This window comes from Miscanthus floridulus, chromosome 18 (genome assembly GCF_019320115.1).
Source record: "Miscanthus floridulus cultivar M001 chromosome 18, ASM1932011v1, whole genome shotgun sequence".
Classification (NCBI taxonomy): domain Eukaryota; kingdom Viridiplantae; phylum Streptophyta; class Magnoliopsida; order Poales; family Poaceae; genus Miscanthus; species Miscanthus floridulus.
Genome location: NC_089597.1, coordinates 72,076,021 through 72,095,292, shown reverse-complemented (window position 1 = coordinate 72,095,292; position 19,272 = coordinate 72,076,021).

Sequence of the window (19,272 nt, the reverse complement as noted above, 5' to 3'; positions counted from 1 at the left end):
TGGGTAGATGGTTGAGGCTTGAATCTTGCATTTTTTATGGACATCACTTGATTGTTGGAATGACACCACTTGTAACTTGTATCTTGTGTAGGGCTTCTTGAGATACCACACATAAGATTTTTTATCTTGATACCAATTTATGTGACACCCCCCTCTATGTGATAGCATGGTCATCCATTTGATACACTTGAGCTCTTGTAGGTGAGGGATGCAATGCTCATTTGATAATCACTTAAAGTTGAGGATCACCTATGGAACCATCATCTTGCATGATCGATACTATGTATAGATACCACTTGTAGGAAGTGAATACCATTTGAAAGAATCTTCTAGTATGGAACCACTTGTTTGATGTATCAATAAAGACCATTTCTTGAACATTTGCTATCTTTATGAGTACCACTTGTAGGATATCACTTGTGAGTTGATCTAGTCTTTATTTGTAGATTCTTGATGAAATACTTGAGTCTAGATACCATTTGAAACAAACAAACTAGATATCCATTTGCGTTGTTGTCTTGTGCTTATACTCTTATCACTATCATGAGCTTCTATGGTTGACTTGAACTAAATTGATTTGCCTAAGCTTTCAAGTCCGGTTTGAACCAATGACAAGCTTCTTCACACCTCTTGCAAAGGTTATCTTGCCAATGTTGTACTTGTCACTTGTTAGCAATCCAAATTAGATCAAGTACTTGGGATCACTAGCTCATGAACAAATTCATATACTAACCACTAGATTAAGTAATCATCCAAACAATAGTGGTAGGCTATGAATTTAAACATTTCATTTGTTATGCATGATCCTATGAAGCATGTACTATATGCACTAATCGCATACTAGTAAGGGATGAAATGATCATGAACATTACAATGATACCTTTGCTATGTTGGAGTAGAGGATAGTCACATAGATTCCAATTCATTACTCCAATAGCAATGTGAAGTCTAATTATAAGCTTGGTGAAGACCAATAGATACCATGTTGAATTTCATTCTTCACCCATATGAAATGAATATCACTTATGATCAAGTGCACTTTCTTGTTGTGGTTGACTTGCTTTATCTTTTGATCCTTGCTTACATGAGAGTATCAATTTGAGAATACCACTTGAAATATCATGATTAGCTCTCTTTTGGGTGTTGGTTGCTTTTCTTGATCAACCCTTTTGATTGCTTCAACTAAGCATCTCAAATGTTCCTTGGATCACCACTTCCATGTTAGCCTTCCAAGTACCACACTTGGTTTACCTACACATAGGCGGCAAGCCCCTACACTAGGGAGAAGTGACCTCTCTCTAAGAATCATTCTTGATACTCACTTGAAATGACTTGATTGATTGATCCAAGTGATGGACTTAACTTGGTGAGTAACCTTGATTCCTTCTTTAAGTCCTTTTCTTTCTTCTTGTTTAAGTTCTTTTCTTTCTACCAAATGATTTCCAATAGTCACTAGAACTTAACCTTCAACTTCATCTTGAGTTTGATCTTGATCTTCCAATTTGAGTACCAAATATGTGCAAAATACACTCCACAATCAAATAGCCTTGTACTCATATCTTGTCATGCTTCTAGATCATTTCAAAACCAAACTTAGGTACCTCAAACACTTGTAAACATGTTTCCAACTTGAGGACCTTTCAATCAAAGTGACTCTAGATCAATCCAACATTTGTCACTTTTCTGACAGATTTTGTACCCTTCAAAGAAATAAGCATATATCCCAAAGTAAAAATCCAAATATGACGAAATTTGGTGGAGATGTTCTTTACTAAGTTATATAGCAGCTGTAAAAATTTGAGCTTCATTTGACTTCTAGATTGCTGCTATATATCAATTATTCCACCACTGCTACATGCTGAAAACTGTTGCACTATAGCTGACAAGATCCACTCCAAAACTGAAGCATTTCTTATCCAATTCTCATGAAAATTTTACAGCATCTTATACCATAAGTCTAGAGCATGTACACCAATTTTCATGCCAATCCAATAAGTTTTCAATACTCAAACATGGCTAAGTTCACAGCTAGCTCGGATTTTGCAATATAGGACAGATTTCAACACTTGAGTTATTCTTCATCAAATATGAATCAAACTTGAAGCTAACTTGTTTGAATACTTCCATAAGACATATATCCATTCAAATCACTTACTAAATGTCGTCTCATGAATTTATCCAACACAAATCAATCCAAACTTGATTACTAAGCAATTATCCATTCAATCAACTTATAGCAAGCAACTTTGCATATTTATTCAATTCAATCAACTCATATGCACCCAAATGAAATGATCAACAAGAGATATACCTTGGTTAGCTCATGACCATCCAACTAGCAAGCTTTAACTCAATTATTTGCAAGTCATCAAATAATCCATTACATCACCACAACTTGAATATGACACTTGTATGTTGTAGCATTTGGACTTCACTCAATTTGTCATGGCATTGGGATAATGATCATCACTTAGCAATACTTGGATCAACTACATGATCAACAAGATGAATATCATTTGAACCAAGCCTCCAATGCCGATGGTACCTACACACATTCATCCACTTTTTGATGGTACCCAAACAAGTTTGGGTCCACTCAAATTAGGAGCAACATACTTAGGCAACGCCTTAGTATGAGTAGCGAAATGTTTTGCAATAGCAACCATAGAGGTACCATTACCATCCTTTCTAAGCACATTATTATCAACAATTGAAATAGGCTTAGAAATGTCACCTAGGGGACATGAATGTGCCATGTGTCCCCTTTCCCGGCATGAGTAGCACTTTCTCTTTGCTTGAGCCTTCTCTTCTTTGCTCATGTGGTGCTTCTCATTACCGTGCCTCTCATGGATTGCTTGAGCCTTCTTCTCAAGCTTGGTAGGACACTTAGAGGCAAAGTGTCCCATACTTCCACACTTGAAGCACTTGATGTGAGCATAATCTTTCTTCTCATCTTTATTCTTGCTCATCATCTTGGCATCTTGAGTTTGCATTGGATGCCTTGCCTTTCCACCCCTTCTTGTTTTCTTCTTTTTTATCATCAAGTCACCACCATCTTTATGGTTGATCTTGATTTTAACTTGGGGTGTCTTCTCTTGCTCAACTTGTGGCTTTGGTTGAGGCTTCACTTGTTGCTTCACCAATTGCTTGGTTAGGCACATTGAGGTAAGATGACCCCAAGTGCGGCACTTGAAGCACTTGACATGCTTTAGCCTCTCTTCTTCTTTTATATTCTTGAGCTTCTCAATGTTTGGGCAACCATTTGCAAGGTGTCCCGCTTCATGACACTGGTAGCACATGGTATGAGAGAGCTTTCTTTGTTGTAGCTTCTTCATCTTCCTTTCTCTCTTTCTTTCGCCCTTTGTCATCTTCTTCTTGAAGCCAAGGCCACACTTGTCACCATAGTTTCTTTGAGTCTTCAACATGTGCTCAAAGGTGACTTTTGAGTTGTAGCACCTCTCTAACTTGTTGCTCAATTTCTTTACTTCACTTTTGAGCTCAATGTTCTCCTTCAAAATGTTAGTCTCACAAGACATGGAAGTAGAACAAGCATCTATATGTGAAGAGCATGGCATATCTAATAAATCATCACAAGAGGTGGATACATGCTTCTTGCCTACATCACAAGGGTTAGCAACATTTTGCGATTTATCATTTGATCCATGTGATGAGCTCTCATTATTTTTAAGTTTCTTTGTAAACACTTTAATGAGAGAAGCATGTTGTTCTAATAATTCATCATGAGATGCAAGTAGTGTCTCATGATTCAATTTTAGCTCATCATGTGAAGATTTATAAGCATCAAGTAATTTCTTATGTTCTTCACAAGAGTTCTTTAGAAATGAGTTTTCATTTTCTAAGTTCAATGTTTTAGCTTTCTCATTTTCTAAAGATATGATCATGCTAGCAAGTCTACTAACAAGCTCATCATATGAATCAACATGATCAACCACATCATCATTTGATACCTTGGTGTCACCTTGTGACATGAAGCAATGTGGTGATGTAGTTGGAGAGCTTGTAGTAGCATCTTCATCATGGCTTGAGCATGAACCATCATCACCATCAAGTGTGCATGGGGTAGTATCATCACTTGCAACACTTGTGGCATCATCATCAACCTTGTCAAGTGAACTTGCAGTAGATCGATCATCATCATCATCACTTGACCATGAGGTGGAGCAATCTTCCACAATCACCAAATTGTGGTTATGCTCAACACACTCATGCGCCTCATTCTTGGGCTCATCATCATCATCGGAGACCGTCCCATACTTCTCATTGAGATAACTCCAAATCTCATGGGCGGTCTTCATGTCAATGATCTCTCCAAAGATGTTATCATGCAAGGATCTATACATGATGTTAGTAGCTTGGATGTCGAGATCTAGGCATTTCTCTTGTGCTTGAGTTAGATTATCTTCATCCAACACATGAGAAAAGCCTACATCTACCATCCACCACATTTGAGGGCAAATAAACTTAAAATTGCATATCATCCAATTTTTCCATCGTGTAAAGTGCGTGCCATAAAAAATGTGTGGACAATCAACATCTAGCCCATAAGCTGTCATCCTCTCGGGTCGGTGAAGACCACAAATGAGAGACCTAGCTCTGATACCAATTGAAAGGGTCGAGATGGCGACTAGAGGGGGTGGTGAATAGTCTTTTTTAAAACTTAATCATGTTGGCTAACCGAAACAAGTGCGGAATTAAAACTATCAGACTAGCCAAGACTACACCCCTCTATCTATGTTCACTAGCACCTTGCAAAGATACTAATCAAGCAACAAAGGTGTTGGGCGAGCTAGAGCTCACCTAACCAATTCTAGAAGCAAGGTCACACAAACCAAATTAGCTATGCAAGGGAGCTACTTCTATGCTACACAAGCAAGAAGGTAATTAGCAAGCTACACAATCTATCTAATTACAATACCAACAACACAAGCTCAATATATATGAAAGTAATTGCAAGCTTGTGTAACGGGGATGCAAACCAACGGGAAGAACAATGTTGACAAGATGATTTTTCTCCCGAGGTTCACGTGTTTGCCAACACGCTAGTCCCCGTTGTGTCGACCGCTCACTTGGTGGTTCGGCAGCTAATTAGCATCACCCGCTAAGGCTGCATGTCGGGCGCCGCAAGAACCTACCCCTTGAGTGAGGGTCGCTCAATGACACGCTTTACTAAAGTTGCTCTTTGCGACTCCCACGGGGCGAGCACAATGCCCCTCACAAGCTCTTCTCCGGAGTGCCGCACAAGCTTCTTGCGGGCCTCAACGGAGACCACCACCAAGTTGTCTAGGAGGTGGCAACCTCCAAGAGTAACAAGCACCACCAGCTTGCAACTCAATCACCTAGTGCCACTCGATGCAACCTCACGATGCAATCGCACTAGAATCGCTCACTCACACAATCGGATGATCACTATCAAGTATGTGTGAGATGGAGGGCTCCTAAGCACTCTCAAGCATGGACACAAAGTCCCCCAAGGTGCTCTCTCATAGCCATGGCCAAAGGCCACTTCTATTTATAGCCCCAGGGGCTAAACTAGCCGTTACCCCTTCACTGGGCAATGGTCAGGTCGACTGGATGCTCCGGTCGTGTTGACCGGACGCTGGACCTCAGCGTCCGGTCGCCCGTAGACGGCCACATGTCCTGATTCCAATGGCCACTTGACCTGACCAGACGTAGCAGCTTCAACTGACCGGACGCTGGACCCTCAGCGTCCGGTCGTTTACAGTAAGGTACCCGAGGCATATTTCTTCGACCGGATGCGTCCGGTCCACCTTGACTGGACACAGACCAACGTCCAGTGCAATACCCTAGGTACTGTGTAGACTGACCACTTGACCGAACACAGCCCTTTAGCGTTCGGTCACCGAGTGACCCAGTGTCCGGTCAATAGACCGACCCCAGCATCTCACTGTTACACATGACCGGACGCGCTGGTCCCTCAGAGGTCCAGCATCCGATCACTGTATAACCAGCGACACTAACTCATTTTTACTTCTAACTTCTCCACCCTTGCTCCAATGTGCCAACCACCAAGTGTATCACCTTGTGCACATGTGTTAGCATATTTTCACAAACATTTTCAAGGGTGTTAGCCACTCAACTTGCCACGCCACTCGATCCTAGTGATGATGCAAAGTTAGATCACTCGAGTGGCACTAGATGACTGATATGCAAACAAGTTTGCTCCTCTTGATAGTACGGCCATCTATCCTAAACCCGGTCATAAACTTCTCTACACACCTATGACCGGTGAAATGAAATGCCCTAGGTTATACCTTTGCCTTGCGCATTCCATCTCCTCCAACATCGATGCAACACATGCACCAACACGATCAACAATGATATGATCCACTTCATATCATCACGTGATCATATTGGTTCATCGATCTTGACTTTACTTGCTCTTCACCGTTGCCATCGTCCATCGGCGCTAAGTCTTGCTCAAGCTTCACCGCCACACGGTCCATCACTCCAAAGCCTTTGACTTGCCCTTCACGCTTGCAACCGGTCCATCAAGCCAAGTCTTGTCTTGATCTTCTTCACCTTTGATCACATGACTCAATGTCATGTCTCATGTGCATTTAAGCTCCTTCATCACCACATGTGTGAGCTTTGCAACATCTCCAAGCCATTTTTACCTTCATGGCATATGTTGCTCACACACATGTACCTGTGGACTAATCACCTGTGTATCTCACATAAACACAATTAGTCCACCTAAGTTGTCACTCAATTACCAAAACCAAACAAGGACCTTTCAGCCGCCTAGCTTATCTACCTAACTAATTTCTTGGGGACAATGATCTCATCCTCTATCTCCATAGGAAAGTCCTATGCCAGCGGGCCACCCAAGTTGGTTGGACAGCTCGGGCCGCTGCCGAGAGATGGGTAAGGAGCAGTAGGATGCCCCATGCAGGTTATGCCGACTCTATCATGAATGATGGACATGGATTCCACTCGAACATATCCGATAAGAGCTCTCTGAACCCATCACTTGATCCATCAAGGTAACTCTTATGCCAGTGGGTCACCCAAGTTGACTGGACGGCTCAGGGCGCTACTGAGAGATATGTCACCCTTAATTTATGCATGTTTTCTCTTATTAGTTTTGTTATCATGATCTCTAAGTGACACCCAACCCCGACAACAGTAAGGGGTCAGGCCTCACTTGGGGGCTAATAAGAGAGTGTCTATTCGGTAGACATTCTCTGTGCCCAACACTTTTGTATCTCTAAGTGATGCCTAACGCCAGCAATGGCAAGGGGTCGGGCCTCACTCGGGGGCTGGTAACAGAGTGTCTATTTGGTAGACATTCTCTGTGCCCGACCCTATCTCACACTAAAACCTATAGGCAAGGTTTGTGGAAACAAATGCTGAATAAAACTGGTCGGACCGCAAGAAACCTATGTCCCAGCGGCTATGGCATTTTTGTTCACCAGTGTGATTAGAGTTTGTTGCTCGCACCCCGAGCTTTAGCCTTCGTCTTCCTAGGAAGGGTTTGGAGGGGCCCACCTATGGAATCTCCATCGAGGAGAGGTCAGCAGGTCACCCAAGTCAATCAGATGGCTCCAACCACTGCTGAGAGATGGGTAAGGAGCAGCAGGATGCCCCATATGGGTTATGCCAACTTCATTACGAATAATGGACCCATATCCCACTCGAACATATCTGGTAAGAGCTCCCCAAATCCGTCACTCGAGCCATCGAGGTAACTTTACCAAACCCCACTTTACTTTTCTAGTGCATGAGCATTCATTCATCCATTCTCATACATCCAAGCATCGCATATGCAATTATTGCATCACAACGCTTCACGTCGCATCACAAAGCGGTAGTCGTCTCATTAGATATGAGCGGTGATCGACCGAGGTTCGAAGGCTGGCCCACAAAGGACTTAAGGCCGCCTCATGTCAAACAGAGCTAGGGGAGAAAACACAAATGAGCCCTAGCGGCCTTTGCTTGACCCACTCAGAAGCAGACACGGTCATCTCAACCATCTTGTTCGATCCTAACCTCGAGCCATGCCCATAGAATCTCCATCAAGGGAAGGCCAATGGGCCACCAGAGTCAGTCTCCGAAATGACTCGGGCATCTACCGAGAGGCGGGTTAAGGAGCAGTGGAATGCCACATGAGGGCTATGCCAACCCCATCATGAATGATGGACCCAGATTCCACTTGAACACATCCATTAGCGAGCTCACCGAGCACGTCACTCGAGCCATCGAGGCAAGTGACGTTAGCTCAACCCCTCCAGTTGCGAAAACCATAGATGGGGTGACGATCACAAAGACGAGCCGACCCTTAACTGGACCTTCGCTACGCGTGCGGCTCAAGAAAAGTTGGACTCACAAGGAGACTGAATGCGCAGTCATAGAACAATGGCTCAGATCCTAGGGAGGGGATACATACAAAAAACTAAGGATAACGTTTCTAAAACAAGAGATTCTTTCTCCTACTAGTCTTGCTATCGTCTCTCTCGATCTTCAGTGACACCCGACCCCAGCAACGGTAAGGGGTTGTGTCTCACTTGGGGGCTGATGTAACACCTCTAGTGTTTGGCTTCCACATTTACACTTTCATTTCATAAACATGAGCATCATTCATCCATTCATGAGTTTGGAATTGTCTGAAACATGCTTTTGAAACATTGCAACATATTGTTACATTCTATGTGTGGTTGTTTTAGGAAATGCATAGTGTGTAACACTCAAGTGCAACATGTGCAACACACTTTAGTGAAACAAGGTTAGCTAGTACAATGCCACAAACTCATGAAACACATGAAACATGGTTTTGAAATAGAAGTAACAAAGTCACTTGTTTTTCCTTGTTTCAATACATGTGATGCTTGATTTTGGTGTGACCAATGTGTGGTGTGGCTAATTATCCTTTTAAGCAACTTAGTTATACTTAGAAGGTCATTAGGAACAATGTTCATGTTGGTCATTTTGCCTAATTAGGTTTCCAAATCATGGTTTGACTACTGTTGACCTTGAGAGCTCCTGGGTTTGACTATTCAAAAAGTATAGCTTAGAGTGTTTGCATGTCTATGCAACCTAAAGCAAAGTTGTAGAAAATTTTATAAGGAACAAACTTTGTTTAGGAGCCAAGTCATGAAAATGTGTAGAACATGTTCAAATTGGGCCCACAAGCCAGAAATCAGTGCTATTCCAACACTTAGAAAAGTGTTGGAGCTGTTTTCTAGTTTCATGAAGACGACTTTGGAGCCTTGTAGATTGAAATCCATGGTGAATTAGCTCAAGCTCATGTTGATTCAATTGGAGTACTCACTTAGCTCTATCACATAGTTCAACTAGATTAGCATTTGGTCGAGCCAATTAGGAGTTAAGCATCGTCGAAGATCACCTGTCAGTCTGCTCCATCAAGCCTGATGGCAGCGCTGATCACGCTGGTCATGGCCGACCGATGCTAGAGTGTGGCCGCCGCATGGATGCCACGCACCCAGCTGGCCCTGACCGCACTGTGCGCTGGCCGGTGTGAAGTGGAGGACGCCCTACTGCCTCTCCGCTCACCCACACGCGCTCTACCTCCTACTCGCTCTCTCTCGCAAAGCCGCTGCTCGCCATTGCCGACGCCGCCCGCTTTGCCACCGTAGGTCGCCTTCGATGCCATGCCTTTGGCCAATCCATCTCGGCCATCACCGCATCTTCATCCACTCCACCTCCCGGACCTCTTGCTCTATCTCCTTGAACCGTTGGTAAGGCACATTTTGATTTCCGCCGCCAGAGACTTCACCGGAGCACGCCGTGCTTGTGGTTCACGTGGTCATGGCACTCCACCGCACCACGCACTGCCTCTTCCTCTAGTCTGGCACTATGCTAGCTTGCTGATGCTCTGGTAGGAATAGCTTTAGACACTACCGAGCGTGTGCCTGGGAACACATCGGTGCGCCTCACCGTGTCCGCCATGGCCGCGAGCACGAGCTCGCCGTGGCCGGCCGCCTCTGAACCTTTCCTACCTCTTTTAGTGTGCACATGAGGACCCTTATGAGTCATAGTGTCTACCTCGAAGACATAGTCCTAGGATTCGCCGTTGAGCCGGAACAACAATGCCGCCGTGATGCTCGGGGCACCGCCGTGTGACCGTGCATGTGGCCAAGCTCACCAGCGCTACCCTAGCCACCCTTACCTTAGGTTGTCTCTGCGTTGGGTCTCTAGGTAGCTCTAGCACCTTTCGCTGGGTGATACCATGGCCGGAGTTGGCCGGCATGCCATCGGGCATCACCGTTGTCCGCCATGGCCACCGCTGTCCATGCTGCGAGGGACCATTCACCGTGCCTCGTACATCCCTCGATGCTATTCGGCTTGGAGATGGCGTCGGTGATGACACAACCGCCTGAGCCCTCCGCATCGGCGAGGAAAAGCTCGCCGGAGCACCATGGCAGTCCCTCCCCTATTTTTCGTATCACTGACATGTGGGCCAGCTGACAGGTGGAGCCCGCCTGCCAGTCACTTGGAATTGAAAGCAGTTCAATTATTTCCAGTTTTGATGCTATTTTGTAAAATCTATATCTAGAGTTCGGTAGCTCCTAATTGGGTGGTTCCAATTTTGTTAGGATCATAGTGAAGTGTAGTGTTTAGGAAAAATATAACATGAACACTTGTAGTGGAAGTTTTGGATGAATTAAATTGAAACTTCAAATGTGTTTTTAAATGCATGCAAACTTGTTTAAATTATATCTTGAGTTCCTGTGCTCCAAAAATTAAGAAATTTTGTTGGTGAGCTACTATTGCTTAGTAGAAGCTCTGGTAAAAATGTGAGAGTCATTACATGTATGGTTTTTGAGTTATAGATTTTCCTTTTATCATTGAATGATCCTTGTGTGAATTTTTGTAATTTATCTATCAATCCAATGACCATGAAATTTTGTGGGAATGTCCCAGTACCTTAAGGATGCTAGGAAAAATATAAAATCTGTTGCTTGACACTTTTCGCTAGGGTTTCCTAATTATGTCATTTTAAGCTTTTATGGCTTGTCATTTTTGTGTAGGATGTTATACTTGCTCAAATGATGTGAAATTTTTATAATAGTCTACTTTGAGCATGTAGTACCTACTGCAATTTTTGTAGATTAAATGGTGTAGTTCTCATATAGTTTTATCATTTCTCTTAATTAATTAAATTAATTAAGAAAGGCATTAAAAGAAATGAATTGGTGGTGAACACTTTACTTTTTGGTGTTCTTGTGATATGTGTGATAAGTGAGTAGAGTTGGTTTTGTCCAATTATTTGTTTGCAATATAAGTTAATAAATATTTCCTGGCATTATGTCTTTCTGGACAGTTCTGGGGACTTTACCAAGTTCCCTATGATATTTTGGTTTGCTGGGAATGTGGTGAATACAAAAGTTGTAGATACCTTATGTATCTAGCTTCTGTCAAAATTTGGTGGCAATCGGCCCAATAGTTTAGGAGCTACAGTCATTCAAAGTTAGATCACAGTTTTGCTTGCTCTCTGTCTTGTTGGACCTGATTATGTGGTTCTATAAATTCGACCTGGTAAAGTTTGGAATCATGCCTTGAGGTCTGAAAATGAATTGTAGGCAATTTCATAAGCTTTCCAAATTGTCTTGTGGCCTATCATTTCGATTTGTAGATCTCCAGTTTTGGTCAGTTTACTATACCGCTATATAAGTTCCTGTTTTGCTGAAATACAAATGATTGTGTGTTCTCAGTTGTAATATTCTTGTTGGTTGTTTAGGTGTTAGCCTAACTTGAGAACATGCTTAGGTGCAGGTGCTAGGTCCTTAACTGAAGATGAGCAATTGTACATTAGATTGTATAAACTTGGTAAGTTAAAGTGATTTGAATAGAGCTTAAGTCGGAAAATGTGGACTGCAGTAAGCATGTGCATTCCCCGAGCATTCTAACTTCGTTCATGTGCATCCATGATATTTATCGTGCACATACATGCAATAGGTGTGCCGGAGGGAGTGACGCTTCTGGAGTTCGAGGGAGCGAGCCAGGAGGAGGAGCCCGAGGTGCAGGAAATCGATGAAGCAGCCACCGAGGAGGAGTTGCCCGAGTGCCCTGGCCACCAACCGTCCTCTTTCCTGAAAGGCAAGCCCCGGAGCATATTAAGTCTCCTTTGTTTTTATACATATCTTGAGTATCTTTTATCGTTGATGATGGATTAAGTATAGGAATTGGTTGAAACCAATTGTTGCATTATATATCTATCCTTGTCTAGATATCGCACTTGAATCCTATTTAAGTTTAGGAACGGGTTAAATGCTTAGCCATGCTTAGTGCGGTAGAAGTCAGGTGATTTCCTATCGCTAGTGAGCTTTAGGATGAGGTGGATCACGGTTGGCTATATTTGCTATCATGGAAAAGAACTATGTTAATAATGAATTAAGACCGGGCAAAGTCTTGTGTAGGGTTGGACATAGTGACTCCATCTATGTCATTTAAGGACTGATATGATGTACGTCCTCATGTCATGTTGAACGCAGCCTAACACTTAGCTGGTTGGATAACTCGTTCCAACCGCGAAGCCTAGTAGCTCGACTTAGGCCAGGAACACGAGCAGTGGCATGCATTCTGGAGGTAGTAAGGATGTGCGGAGAGCTATTGGCATAAGTCCAAGGTGGGTTAGAGTCCCGAGCAACCTTGGTAGAGTGGTTTTCTGAGAATGTTGATCTGTTCGGACTCGCGACTCTTGAATTGTGCCAAAGGTGACTTGTTTGTGACCCTGACGGGGGAAGTAGGGTTTGTGTTTAGGAATACCCCTCCAGCTAGACAGGAATTGATTCGAATCGTCGTCTCTCCCGGATAGTGAGAACTTGACTAAGCAGCGACAACATAGATTCAATTAATTTAACGATATGGTTAAATGGAGAATGATGATAATGTTGCCATGATTTATACCTACTATGGTTATTAATGTTTGCATCTTAATCAAATGATTGCTTAGTATAGGTGCTAATATAGATGATAGGTTAATGGCTAAAAGTCACTGCTAGTTCAGGTTAAGAGTTGATCATTATTACTTATGCTTTTCCGCAAAGAGAAAGTGTCAGCTAGATCCACTAAATTAAGCTATGCATGATCCTTGGTGTCATTTGTTTTGGTTTCCGACGGGTAAGTCCAGCTGAGTACATTCTCATACTCAGGGTTTATTCCCTCTTGTTGCAGATGACCTTCTATATCAGGGCTTCTGTAAGTATTGTCTCCACCCAGTGGGTGACGAAGACTATTTCACGAGCATGATCTCTGTTTCTCTTATCTGAATGCTTTTGCGGGTTGTGATCAGCAAACCAGTATTTGTATTTGAACTCAGGTGTGTAAGTTAAACTATTTGCTTCCACATACTTTACAAGACCTATTTTGTAATAACAATGACTCTGAGGTGTTGTAACCTAATTGCTAACCGTCTGTGAAATATTGTAACGTACGATATGTTATGTTGAATTACTGTGATCTTGGTTGTATGCAAGTTGGGTTGAAATCCTTTATGGTTTTAGTTGACTACCGGGTTTATATGGGCTCAAGTGTGAGAATTTGATCGTTTCGGCGATTGTTTTTGTACTTGTGCTCTTATAAATTGGTTGGTTCTGTGACAGCTGGCATCAGAGCTAGATTCAACACTAAACATGTCATACGGGTATTTAAAAACAAGAGCTTTTGTTGTGAAAACAGTTTTCCAACTTATAGTCATATATAAGTGTTCAAAAATCAAAAATTTTATAGTGTACTGGTGATCACATCCCTTGTAGCCCACTTAAGGACTTCTAGGTGGCTTATATAATTACTAACTTGGGGGAAATTGATTGTTTCTATTTCATCATCCTTGCGGCGCGCTATTACATGGGTGCCATTCGCTTGAATAGTAATGAATGGATTAATTGCCTCTACGCTAAAGTAAGTGTGAGTTGTGAGAGCATGACCGGCCAACTGTCGGTCTAGGGGAGAGTTAGTTGTGGTTACTGGAGTATTTACATGTTACATACATATATATATGAAGGTACTTAATTGTGGGTACATCTGTCGGGTAGTTTGGATACCAAAGTATATATATCTGGGGATGTATATATGGAGAGTATCTTAGTTACTACTTTCATTGTTAGCATTATATCTTGTTGGGTTGGGCTGCAATGAAACTTTCTGCAGGTATGCTAATAATGCACCGTGTAGATCGACTAGTTACCGCTAATTGAGAGAACATATGTATGCCACCATATATTCCGCTAAAACTAAACTTTTCTTAGGTTTGTGAGGACGTACGGAATGAGCATGCATCATATTCACTCATGTCATTCATATTGCATTACTCCCTCCCTTATAATTGCTTATTCCAATTATTAAGTTCCATCTCTCAACAAAGTAATCCTCTCACGAGAGTTGCATCCCTTTTTGATACAGATGGCCACGCCCGTGCTTCCTACTGGTAGCAGCACCTTTTTGGACCAGTTCGGTACGCCCACCTTGCTCTGGAGGGTGCTAAGCTCAGTTGGGTACCCGGAGGCACCCCGCTACACGTGGAGGCAGGCGGTGCCATTGGGAGATGTACCATGGTTGTTGTGACCTTTATAGTGCCGCAGAACCCCATGAGACCATTGTGGCATAGGTGGAGCATTGAGACTGATGGGCAAAGCCCATGGGAAGCCGCTCAAGTTGCTACCCTTGATGTGCTTATGGATATAGCATAGAGCTTTGGGGATGAGTTAGTGGGTGGACCAGCTTCATCCATTCCCCGAGTGGCTCCTACTGAGGCTGAGTGGACTCAAGAAGTTAGCCAGGCCTTGGTTCAAGGCCATGGTGAACATGTTCAGAGCAACAATGCTAGAATGAGTGCCATGATGGCCATCTTGAAGCTTTGTCAAGTCAGGCAGGACACCCTTTCTAGTGTGTTAGAAGAAGCTGGCAAGGCAATGGAAGCTCAGCACAAGTTCAGGTTGCGTGCCCGCAAGTATCGTCGTAGGGTGGATGCTTGTGGGTGAGCTCAGCAAGAAGTATATGAGATTTGGGGTATTGCAAATTATCGCCTACAGCAGTGGGGGCAAACAACACGTGAGAGAGACGAGCTTCATAACCAGCTGATGAACCTCGCCATAGAGAGAGATGAGGTAGCACAGGAGTTGGATTGTGTGACCCATCATAGAGATGCATCGTTAGAGTTGGTAGAGGAAAGCCATCAGGGGCAGGTGAACCACACTAATATTGCTGATATTCCTTCAGGAGAGGTAGTAACTGCTAGTAAGTTTCCAGTTGATCAACACCCTGCAATTGTACTATTTAATTCGAGTGCTTCACATTCTTTTACTAGTCCTGCATTTGCATCCAAGTTTGTGCAAAAAACATACACTGTTGAGGGTGAGGGTTATTGTATTAGAGCTGCTAGTGGTATTATCCCAACCAAGCTTGTAGTTGGGGACGTGCAATTTGAAATAGAGGGGCGAAGTTATCAAGTTGATCTGGTAGTTTTATCGGGGCTGGGTATCGATGTGATATTGGAAATGAACTGGATGAGCAGTCATGGAGTGCTTATTGATACATCAACTAGAGTAGTCATGCTCAGAGATCCTTGTAATCAGGAAGGTTTTCTAGTACAGCTACCCAGGGACATCAATCTTTCTTGTGCGGCTAATGTGGTGCAAGCAAAGGCTATGGCAGATATCCCTGTCATGTGTGATTTTCTAGATGTTTTTCCTGATGATTTGCTTGGATTGCCCCCAGATTGGGACATGGAGTTCAAGATAGAGTTGCTACCTGGTACAGCGCCCATCTCTAGAAGGCCTTATAGGATGCCTCCCAATGAACTAGCCAAACTTAAGACCTAGTTGAATGAACTTCTAAAGAAAGGCCTTATCCATCCTAGTTTGTCTCCGTGGGGGTGCCCAGCTATCTTTGTGAAGAAGAAGGATCAATCCCTATGCATGTGTGTAGATTATAGGCCTTTGAATGCAGTCACAATCAAGAATAAGTACCCTCTGCCATGCATAGATATCTTATTTGATCAGTTGTCTAAAGCAAAAGTCTTTTCCAAGATTGATTTGAGATCTGGTTATCATCAAATCAAAATTCGGCCTGAGGATGTTTCAAAAACTGCATTCTCTACAAGATATAGTTTGTATGAGTATCTTGTTATGTCTTTTGGATTGACCAATGCCCCCGCACACTTCATGTATTTGATGAATTCGGTGTTTATGCCCGAGTTGGACAAATTTGTGGTGGTATTTATAGATGATATCTTGGTCTATTCTGAGAATGAAGAAGAGCATGTTGAACATTTGCGAGTGGTTCTCACTAGATTGCGTGAACACAAGCTTTATGCAAAGTTCAGCAAGTGTGAATTCTGGCTTTGTGAGGTACCTTTTCTTGGACACGTGTTGTCCGATGGTGGAATTATGGTGGATCCCACCAAGGTGCAAGAAGTGTTGGACTAGAAGGCTCCTATCTCGGTGCATGAGGTTCGGAGTTTTCTGGGGTTGGCTGGCTATTATCGTCGCTTCGTCCTAGATTTCTCTAAAATAGCCAAGCCTATGACTCGGTTGCTGCAAAAAGACATGAGGTTTGTCTGGACTTCCGAGTGTGATGCGTCTTTTCACAGCCTACGAACCCTTCTAACTTTGGCTCCAGTTTTGGCGCAACCGGATATCGAGAAACCTTTTGATGTGTTCTGCGATGCATCAGGTATAGGTTTAGATGGTGTTCTTATGCAGGAGGGTAGAGTCATTGCTTATACCTCTCGCCAACTTCAGAAGCATGAGGTGAACTATCCGACGCATGACTTAGAACTCGCTGTAGTTGTTCATACTTTGAAGGCCTGGAGACATTATTTGCTTGGCAATGTGTGCAATATCTACACTGATCATAAAAGTCTTAAGTACATCTTCACTCAACCTGAGTTGAATATGCATAAGAGAAGATGGCTCGAGTTGATCAAGGATTATAACCTCCAAGTGCACTATCACCCTGGCAAGGCAAACGTCGTTGCGGATGCCTTAAGCAAGAAATCTCATTGCCACTCTTTGATTGAAAGTGACTTCCATTTGTCAAAACTCCTACATACTGCAATCCTTCACAACATCACTGTCAGTTGTACTCTACAGAGTCAAATTATTGAGCTATAGAAGATAGATTTAGGTGTGTTCCACATCAAGTGCAAGATGAAAGAGCAAGAAACCAAGCATTTTTGGGTAGATGAGAATGACGTGTTATGGTTTAAGGATAGGTTAGTGGTCCCAAAGGATAGAGAGCTTAGAAATCAAATCCTATCCGAAGCACATTCCTTGAAATTGTCTATTCATCCTGGTAGTAGCAAAATGTATCATGAATTGAAGCCTCACTTTTGGTGGACCAAAATGAAGAAAGAGATAGCTGCTTATGTGGCTAGGTGTGACACTTGTTGTCGAGTCAAAGCGGTGCACATGAAAGCTGGATTGCTTCATCCACTCTCTATTCTAGGTTGGAAATGGGAGGAGATAAGTACGGATTTTATTGTTGGACTCCCTACTACTCAGAGGAATTTTAACTCCATTTGGGTGATTGTAGACCATCTAACCAAGTCTGCACACTCCATTCCTGTTTGCATAGATTTCCATCCAACTGGCTATGCAGAGTTGTACTTTAATCAGATACTCTGACTTCATGGGAAAAGTGGTTGCCCCTAGCTGAATTCTCTTACAATAATAGTTATCAAGAGAGTATCAAGATGGCACCGTTTGAAGCTTTGTATGGCCGGAAATGTAGAACCCCGATGAATTGGGTTAAAGCCGGTGAAAGGAGATATTATGGAATTGATTTTGTTCAAGAAGCTGAAGCACAAGTCCATACTATCCAAACCCATATGGCCGCAGCTCAAGCTAGGCAGAAAAGTTATGCTGGTCGCCGTAGAAAACCTATTGAGTTCAAAGTTGGAGACTTCGTTTATCTGAAAGTCTCACCCATGAAGAATGTCCAACACTTTGGTGTGAAGCGAAAGCTTGCGCCGAGATATGTCGGTCCATTTGAAATCATTGGACAAAGTGGTAAGGTAGCATACAAGATCCAATTACCTCCTGAGATGAGTGCTATCTTTAATGTCTTTCATGTATCCCAATTGAAGAAATATCTTCGCATCCCTGAAGAGAGAGTTCCACTGGGGGATATCGAGTTAAAATCTGATTTGACTTTTGAAGAAAAGTTGGTCTGAGTAATCGACACTCGAGAGCACGTGACTCAGAGTTGGGTGGTCAAGTTTTACAAGGTCATGTGGAGTAATCAGGGTAGTGAACGCGATGCAACATGGGAAAGAGAAGATTATTTTAGGGATGGTTATAAGGAATTCTATCAACTTTGTTACCTTTTTCAAATCTCGGGATGAGATTTTTATAAGGGGGGGAGGCTGTAACACCTCTGGTGTTTGGATTCCACATTTGCACTTGCAATTCATAAACATGAGCATCATTCATCCATTCATGAGTTTGGAATTGTCTGAAACATGCTTTTGAAACATTGCAACATATTGTTACATTCTATGTGTGGTTGGTTTAGGAAATGCATAGTGTGTAACACTCAAGTGCAACATGTGCAACACACTTTAGTGAAACAAGGTTAGCTAGTACAATGCCACAAACTCATGAAACACATGAAACATGGTTTTGAAACAGAAGTAACAAAGTCACTTGTTTTTCCTTGTTTCAATACATGTGATGCTTGATTTTGGTGTGACCAATGTGTGGTGTGGCTAATTATCCTCTTAAGCAACTTAGTTATACTTAGAAGGTCATTAGGAACAATGTTCATGTTGGTCATTTTGCCTAATTAGGTTTCCAAGTCATGGTTTGACTATTGTGGACCCCTAGAGCTCCTGGGTTTGACTATTTAAAAAGTATAGCTTAGAGTGTTTGCATGTCTGAGTAACCGAAAACAAAGTTGTATAAAATTTTATAAGGAACAAACTTTGTTTAGGAGCCAAGTCATGAAAATGTGTAGAACATGTTCAAATTGGGCCCACAATCTAGAAATCAGTGTTGTTCCAACACTTAGAAATTTTCTAAGTGTTGGAGCTGTTTTCTAGTTTCATGAAGACGACTTTGGAGCCTTGTAGATTGAAATCCATGGTGAATTAGCTCGAGCTCATGTTGAGTCAATTGGAGTACTCACTTAGCTCTATCATGTAGTTCAACTGGATTAGCATTTGGTCGAGCCGATTAGGAGTTAAGCATCATCGAAGATCGTCTATCAGTCGGCTCCATCAAGCCTGATGGCAGCGCTGATCAGGCCGGTCATGGCCGACCGAGGCCAGAG